Below are 8,940 nucleotides of genomic sequence, written 5' to 3' on the forward strand. Positions count from 1 at the left end.
GTTTGCGGGTGTCCGGGTGATGCCGAGCCTGTGGTCAGTGCGAAGGTAACAGCCCGCTTTCCCAAAGGCCTTTAAAACAAAATTAGTTGTGCATGCCTATTCATTTTTTAAAAGCAGGTTTGACTCTGAATAGATAATTTTTGTTTTGTGGGAGGTTCATTTGACAGCACGCAAGTTTACATAATAAGCAGTATAGGCTTAAAAAATTTCTCGTAAAGGTGCTCTTCCTTTCCCTGTATCGGATAAATTGTGTTGAACTGTTAACATGCTTATCCATTAGTAACTGCAGTGGCTGGAGGGGAGAGATAAAGTGTTTTTTACTAGAGTCACAGTGCAGCCCTTCAGAATGACTTTTGTTTTTAGAAGATTTGGTTATCCACTCCCAGACAGTGTGTCGTTTCAACGTTGAAGATGGGGAAGGAGAGTGGTGGCATGAGTTTGTCAGTCCTCATGACTTACTCTACAGAAAACAGCTTTGCACGATTAATGCTCAAAACAGCACGTTTCATTTGGTAGATCTGAAGCAGTCTTTTCCATACTAAACTCTGAATCCGTTTTTTGTTGTTTGTTTTTTGGTACCAGGGATCAAAATCGGGACTTTGAGCTTGCAAGGTAGGTGGCAGAACCACTGAGCTAATTCTCCGGCCCCTGAATCAGTTTTAATGATCGTTTTTCCAGTTGATTTGTTTGGCTCTACCAGGTAGATAATTTCATTGTTTGTGAGCAACAACCTATGTCTGTCTCATGTTACTCTTATTTCTTGTGTCCATTGGTCACCCTCTCTACATTGTTGTCTTTTAAGGTTAAATAGGGCATCTTTGGGCTGAGATGGGTTTTAGGAAAATGCTTCCGTTCTATACTCATTAAGTACTGTATACTTCCTTGTGTTAAGTACCCCCTTACTAAGAGTTTTAAAGTGTTTATTTTTCCCAAATGTGTTTGTACATCCTGTATTGATATGACCACTTAGGTTTCCTTGTTAGAAGTGTTGCCATAAATGACTATATTGGCTGGATTTTTTTCTCTAAAATCCTGGGACCCTTTCAAGTGCACTTTTGGTTAGTTTGGTAGATTCAGTGGTACCTGACTGTTTAATTTGTATCCATATTTATAAGTGAGACTGGTATAGTTTTCTTTCTCCCCCATTTTTGTGAGTTCATAATGAGAATTATGCTTTCCATGCTGATTGAGTTGGAAAATTTCTCATCATTTTCTGTGCTCTGGAACAGAAGAATAATCTGTTTCTTGAAGTTTGGCAGAACCTGACTGCAGACTGCTGGAGTTTTGTATTGTTTTTGTTTTGCAGTGCTGAGGGTTGAATCCAGGGCCTAACCTAAGTTAGGCAAGTTAGTCTGCCACTGAGATGCACCCCCCGCCCAGCCCTGCTTGAATTTTAGAAAGTTAAACACTTTTTAACTTTTTTCCATGATCATTGATTTTTTTTCTTATTTTCTAATTTTTCTAATTTTAATTGTCCTAAAAAGTTGAATTTTAATATTATTGAATTTTAACATATGGTAGCACAATGTTTTATATAGTTTGTTGTTGGAAAATAAACATATATCTGTGATGTTATCTTTCTTAATACTAATGCCCTTTTATCCCTTTTGTCTTTTTTTATTCGTCAGACTTGCTTAATTATTGCTTATTTTCTTAATCTTTTCAAAGAACCAGCTTTGGCATTTATTGGTTAGTGCTACTGATGTTTATACTTCTACATCAGTAATTTCTGTTCTTAATATTTATCTTTCTACTTAATTTAAATTTATTTTGTTAAAGCTCTAGCCTTCTGAATTGAAAAGTTGAATCATTTATTTAACCAATTGTTCCTCCTCCTCCTAAACAAGGCAAGGACTTCTAATTCTTTCATTCTGTTCACCTCACATTTTTTTTTTCTTTTTTTTTTTGGTGTGGTAATTGGGATCAAACTCAGGACCTTGTGTTTTGTGAGGCAGGCATAGCACTGTTTATTTTTTTTTTTTTTTTTTTTTTTTTTTGTACAAGGGATTGAACTGTAGACCTTGCACTTGCAAGGCAGGCACGGTGCCACTGAGCTAACTCCCTGGCCCCCTGTTCACTTCATATTTAACTTTAACTATATTTTTTATCGCCAGTACTGGGGATTGAACTCAGGATGTTGTACTTTCCAGGCAGGTAGGGCACCGCTGAGCTACATCCCCAGCCCCGCTTCAAGTGTATTTTTACTTTTTTGTTGTTGTTGTTTTTTGTTTTTTGAGCAGGGTCTCACTATGTAGTTGATACTGACCTGGAACTCTCTATGTAGCCCAGGTTGATCTCGAACTCACAGTGATCCTCCTGCCTCAGCCTCCCAAGTGCTAGGATTACAGGTGTGCGCCACCATGCCCAGCCTGTATGTTTACTTTAAACTTTTGAATTAGACATTACAACTGTCAGTATCTTCTAGGTCAGTATTTATCGGATTTATCTACCTATTTCTATGTTCTTCACTTTCCATTCCTTCTTATATCACAGATACTCTTCTTTGGACCATTTTGCTCTTCCAAGTTCCTTTGGTGATGATAAATTCTGTTTTTATAAAATCCGGAAATTCCTTTTTTTCTGCATTCTTCAAAGACATGCCATGGATTTGGCTTCCTCGTGTTTCTCTCTTCCACTGACTTCAAAGTCATTTTTACATATTTTTCTAGCATTTATAAAAGATGCTTTGTAGTTAGAAGGTTTTGACAGCTCTATGTTGCCACGTTGCTGAAAGAAGATTAAAAAACATGCCAATTTGTAGTCTAATGAATTGTCAATTTTTGTGACTGTTCCTAGTAGCCTTCACATATTGGGTACAAAGTTATGTATTTACCTTAAGTTCATTGATAGTTTATGTTCTGTATTTTCCTATTTTGATTTTCTACTATTTGACCTGTTGACTGTGAGATTTATGTTAAAGATTCCACTATGATTTATGTGAGTCTATCCTTACACACACAATGTATATTTTCTAAATGTATTTTTAAGCTATGTGTGTTTTGTTTTGTTTTGTTTTTTGAGACAGGGTCTCATTATGCAGTTCATACTGGCCTTGAACTCATTATGTAAACCAGGCTGGCCTCAAACTTGCAGCAGTCTTTCTACCTCAGCTTCCCAAGTGCAGGGATTACAGGTATGTGCCACCAAGTCTGGCACTTTTAAACTATGTTTTTAAGCACTTCAAGTTTATAATTCTTGTCTTTTTATACCTTTAAAAATATAATAATCGTTTTATTTATTTTTGCTTTTAATTCTGTCTTGTCTGATATTACATAATATTGCTGTATCTGCATTTTGTTGGCTTTTTTTCTGGCCTATCTTCTCATTTATTTTCAAATTTCTGTGTTTTGTTTTAGTTGTTACTCTTGTGATTAAGTACTAGCTAGATTTTCTTTTATTACTTCATATTATTACATTAACCATTTTTAATTATACAGTTCCCTAGTTGTAAGTATATTCACATTATCGTGCAGTCATCTCTGGAAGCTTTTTGTCTTGCAAGCCCAAAACTCTGTATCCATATCCCCTTCCCCAGCCTTGGCCTCTACCCTTCTATGTTCTGTTTCTATGACTGTCTATTTTAGGTACCTCGGAGGAGTACCTCTTGTAGCCCCTCATATGGTACCAAATTTATCTTTCTGCGATTAGGTTATTTAATTTACATAATATTTTCAAAGTTTTCCATGTTTTACCATGTGTTAGAACTTTTTTTCCCTTTTTCTTCCTTCCCTCCCTCCCTCCTCCCCTCCCTCTTTCTCTCCTCTGCTTTTCTTTTCTGTCTGAGTCACCTTTCCTCCCTCCATCCTTTTCTCCCTTCCATTCCTATTCCTGTACTGGGAAGCAGAGCTACAGGCACTCTACCTCTGACCTGTATCCCTAGTCCGTTTTATTTTTATTTTTTTACGCGTCTTGTTAAGTGTCTCACGTTGGCCTCAAACTTGTAATCCTCCTACCTAGGCCTCCCAAGTAATAGGGATTATTGGCATGCATCACCATGCCTGGTTTGAATTTTCTTCCTTTGAAAGGCTAAATATTATTCCATTGTACATGTATATCAAATTTTGCTTATCTGTTTATCTGTCAGTGGACACTTGAGTTGCTTTCACATTTTAGCTATTGTAAGTTATGCTACTATAATCATGGTGCTACAAATATCTCTTAAAGAACCTGTTTTTAATTCTCTTTTTTTTTTTTTGGTACCGGGGATTGAACTGGGGTCCTTGCGCTTGCAAGGAAGGCCACCGAACCCCTGAGCTAAATCACCAGCCCCCTGTTTTTAATCCCTTAGAGAATTAAATATGCAGAAGTAGAATTACTGGATCATAAAACTAATTCCATTTTTGGCCTGGGGATTTAGCTCAGTGGCACACACCTGCCTCGCAAGCACAAGGTCCTGAGTTTGGTATTCAGTACAAAACCAAAAGCTAGTTCCATTTTTAATTTTTTGAGGACCCACCATCCTTTTTTTCACAGTGGCTGCATCATTTCCCATTCCCACCAGCAATACATGCAGGTTAGAATTCTTCGCATCCTTGTCAATGTTTGTTTTTTTCTCTGTTTGTCAGCAGTCATAGTAATGGGTCTTGAATTAGAGAGTTTTGACCCATTTATATTTATTCTGATATATTGAGAGTTTGGGCTATTCTTACTAACTTACTGTATGTTTTCTGTTTCTTATGCTTGTTTCTTGCCTGCCTCAACTGCTTCTCCACTTTTTGTGAGATTTATTGAGTTGTTCCATTTTATCTTTTTCAAGACATGAAAATTAAAAATATTATTTTAACTTATGCTATGTTTATTTTGTGCTTATGGTAAAGTACTTGTATAATTTTGGGCAATTTTTCATGGAGATGTAAGTGTATAAAGACACACAAATTAGAAATATGATAGCTCAATGAATTTTGAGGAACTGAGCACACATAACCAGTATGAGGACAGAAACAACTTTCCCTGTGTTCTAGGATCTGCCCCGTGCTGCCCACCAGCAATGATAACACCATTTTGATTTCTGACACAATAGATTAGTTTGGCCTGCAATTCTACTTTGATGAATAGAATTATAACATAAGGATTTTTATACTGCCTCCTCCTCTGCATTACTGTCCATGTTTCTGACTGCATTTGTGGTTTATTCATCCTTATTGCTGTATGTATTCCATTGTGTGTATATCCATAGTGTAGATATTCATTTTACCTTGATTGACCTTTGGATTAATTGCATTTTGGGATTGTTACAAGTAGTGCTGCTGTGAACATTCAAGTATTTGCCATTTATCGAATGAATGTGTGGCCTCTTTACCAAGATGGAGCGAAGGCAATGAAGGAAGTTCCTGTCCTCCCAAAGCTGAAGCCAAAGCAAAAGCTTTGAAGGCCAAGAAAGCTGTGTGAAAGGTATCCACAGCCACAGAAAGAAGATCTCGGGCCCGGGGATGTAGCTCAGTGGCGCAGCTCTGGTATGGCAAGCGTGAAGTCCTGAGTTCAGTTCCCAGCAGCAAAAAAAGAAGATATGCACACATCACACACCTTCCACCGTTCCAAGACACCGTGCTGCAGAAGCAGCCCTGAAAACAGCATCTCCAGGAGAAACAAGCTTGACCACTATGTTGTCATCAAGTTCCCCTGACCACAGAGTCAGCCACGAAGAAGACAGAGGATAACAACACACTCGTGTTCACTGTGGGTGTCAAGGCCGACAAGCACCAGATCAAACAAGCTGTGAGGAAGCTCTGTGACCCTGAAGTGGCCATGGGCAGTACCTTAGTCCAGGCTGATGGAGAGAAGAAAGCTGTATTCTCCTGGGTCCTGATTATGAGCTTTCGATGTGCCAAATAAATTAGGATTATCGAAAACTGAGTCCAAGAGCCGGGGAGTTAGCTCAGTGGTTCCACTGCTTGCCTCACAAGTGCAAGGACCCGAGTTCAATCCCCGGTACCAAAAACAAACAAACAAACAAAAAAAAACCAAAAAATCGAGTCCAGCTGGCTAACTCTAAATACACATTTTTTTTTAAAACCATATTGAATGAATGTGTGACTTTCTATTGAGTATATATCTAGGAGTGGAACTGCTTGGTCATAAAATACACTGCCAGTTTTCCTCTCTCTGTCTGTGTCTGTCTTTGTCCATGTGTCTGTCTGTCTCTTTGTCTCTCTCCTTTCCTCCCTCCCTCCCTTCCTCCTTCCTGGGAATTGAACCCAAGGCCTCTCACAGGCTGGGCAAGTGCTTTACCACTGAGATACATTCCTAACCCAATACTATGAATTTTTTTGGTAGCGGGGATCAAACTCAGGACCTTGTGCTTGTGAGGCAGGTGGCGGCACCACTGAGCTAAATCCCCTGCCCAATGCTATGAATTTTTAACAGTGCTTGTCTCTATTTACTCCAAAAGTGTGTGGCTACTCCGCATTCTTACCCATTCCTGGTAATTTTTATTTTTCCATTTTTGTCTTTGGTGGATCCCATTTTGTGGCTTCAATTTATATTTCCCTGATGATGAGTGAAATTGAGCTCATTGTACCTTTAATTTTCATAGATATATTCTCTTGCTGTTTAATTTGTATATATTCATTCTTTATGAATCAAGGAAGAAAAATCAAGCACGTGAAATCTCTTGCTTTTGTACATTGTACATAGCCAGTTGTTTAGATAAACTGCTTATTTTATGCTCATCATTGAGACTTTTATCTCATTTATTTTTCTTGACTATGTCCTTTCATTTTGTCTTCAGAGATTTGAACTTTCTAAGTCATTTTCTAAATGGTAAATTTTCCAGATCTTTGTATGTTTGAAAATATCTGTCTTTCCTATGTAAATATTCTTGGCTGGGTATAAGATTCTAGGTTGAAAACTTTGAATTTTATTTATTTATTTACTTTTGGGTTTTTTGAGACGGGATTTTGCTACTGTATATAGTTCATTCTTGCCTTGAAGTCACTATATAGCCCAGGCTGGCCTTGAAGGCATGGGGATCCTCCTGCATCAGACTCCTAAGTGCTGGAGTTATCTTTCCAGGAACATTATTACACCTGGCTAAACCTCTGAATTTTAAAGATAATGCTCCATTATCTGCTGACATCTAATGTAGTTGATAAGTGTATGATATCTGATTCCCATTCCCATTGTAGTTAGCTACTATTTATTTATTTATTTATTGATATTCTACAATTTTTCTTTCTGTTTGGTGTTCTGAAATAGCACCATAATCTGTTTAAGGAGTATGTCATTTTGGTTCTTACTGCTCAGTACTTGGTGGTTCCTTTTATTCTAAAGATTAATACATCTTTTTGGCAGTAGGGAAGTTTCTAGTACTTCATTGCCTGTATTCTCTTTCTGGAATTTATCTTAAAATGGAATTAAAATTTTTTAATTTATGTTTCTTCAAATGAACATTTCCTTTTCAAATGTTGTGTCCTTTTGTCCATATGGGTCACATTCTGGGATGTTCCTGTTCTGGACTTTCCAGTTCACGAATCTAATGGTTGGATTTCTCCAATCCTTCATCTCATTTATTGACTTTTTTTTTGTACCAGGGATTGAACTTGGACCTTATGCTTGAGAGGCAGGTGGTGGCACCATTGAGCTAAATCCCCAATCCTTATTTAGTATTTTGAATGTTGCTTATCATATTTTTAATTTTTAAGGTCATTACTTTTTTTTGTTGTTTTTAAGACAGGGCCTCACTACGTATTTGAGATTGACTTGGAACTCACTGTGTAGCCCAAGCTAGTCTTGAACTCACAGTGATCCTCCTGCCTCAGCCTCCTGAGTGCTGGGATTACAGGCCACCATGCCTGGCTCAAGGTCTTTACTTTTTTTTTTTTTAATTGAGTGTATTGGTGCAATCTAGCTATACAATACAGTTACATTCATCATTGGGATTCTGTACCTTTACATAATAGGTCTTGATTCTCATTTTTCCCTTTGTCCCTGCCCTCTCTTCACCCCCTTCTCCCCTCCCTATTGACAAACACTTTATTTCCATTTTTTCAGTTTCTCATTTTTTTTCCTCTCCCTTATTACCTTTCCCCTACCCTTCCCACTTTCCCTATACCTTTAGCCCTTTACTTCCTATTTTACATTATTAATTATCTCATTAGGATCCTGTGTACTATTATAGTTTTTCACACCAAAGAAACTATTCGGTATTTCCTCTGTGTGAACATTAAAAATAGGGAATCCTAAAATAAAACTAAAAAGGAAAGTAAAAGAGTAAAGGCAGTGATGTAACATTAAAATAATCCTTACGTGCAAGGACCCCAGTTCAATTCCCAGTACCAAAAAGAAACAAACAACCAAACAAAAAACAATATTAAGTCTTCTGATCTATGGACATGAGGTGTTTTCTATTTGTTTAAATCTTCTTTGATGTAACAGTGTTTTGAAGTTCTCAGAGTGTAAATTTTACACTAAGTTCTTTGGTAAATTTGCTAATTCTGTTTATATCTTTTGATGCTATTGTAAGTGGAATTAGTTTCTTCATTTTGCAAGTAAATAGAAATACAGTTAATTTTGTATATTTTATTGTATTCTGCAAACTTGATGCACTTGCACGATGTTTTAGTAGATTCCCTAGCATTCTTAAATTATGGGACCATGTCATCTGTGAATAGATGTCTATTCTAGATGCCTTTTCCTTTCTTTTGTTGCCTAATTGACCTGACTAGATGCTTCAGTACAATGTTGAATAGGCAGAGTGGATATCTTAGTCTTGTTCCTGATCTTAGAGGGAAATCTTTGGGTCTTTCACTATTAAGTATGATATTAGATATAATGTTTTAGTATTTTGGCTTTGTCAGGTAGAGGAAATTCCTTTGTATCCTTAGTTTTTGAAAAAGAAATTAAACATGAAGCTGGTTGATTTTTTTTTCCAGGTGTTCTTCCTTCCTTCCTTCCTTCCTTCCTTCCTTCCTTCCTTCCTTCCTTCCTTCCTTCCTTTCTCTT

The 8,940-nt window shown here is 37.1% G+C and overlaps 1 long non-coding RNA gene across 1 annotated transcript in view; it reads left to right on the forward strand.

Annotated features, from left to right (window-relative positions):
- The window catches only part of LOC104849963, an 83,377-nt gene that overhangs the window by 631 nt on the left and 73,806 nt on the right, over positions 1–8,940 (forward strand). The window lies entirely within an intron of this gene.

Source organism: Fukomys damarensis, unplaced genomic scaffold (assembly GCF_012274545.1).
Source record: "Fukomys damarensis isolate Sample0158 unplaced genomic scaffold, DMR_v1.0_HiC HiC_scaffold_13, whole genome shotgun sequence".
Lineage (NCBI taxonomy): Eukaryota > Metazoa > Chordata > Mammalia > Rodentia > Bathyergidae > Fukomys > Fukomys damarensis.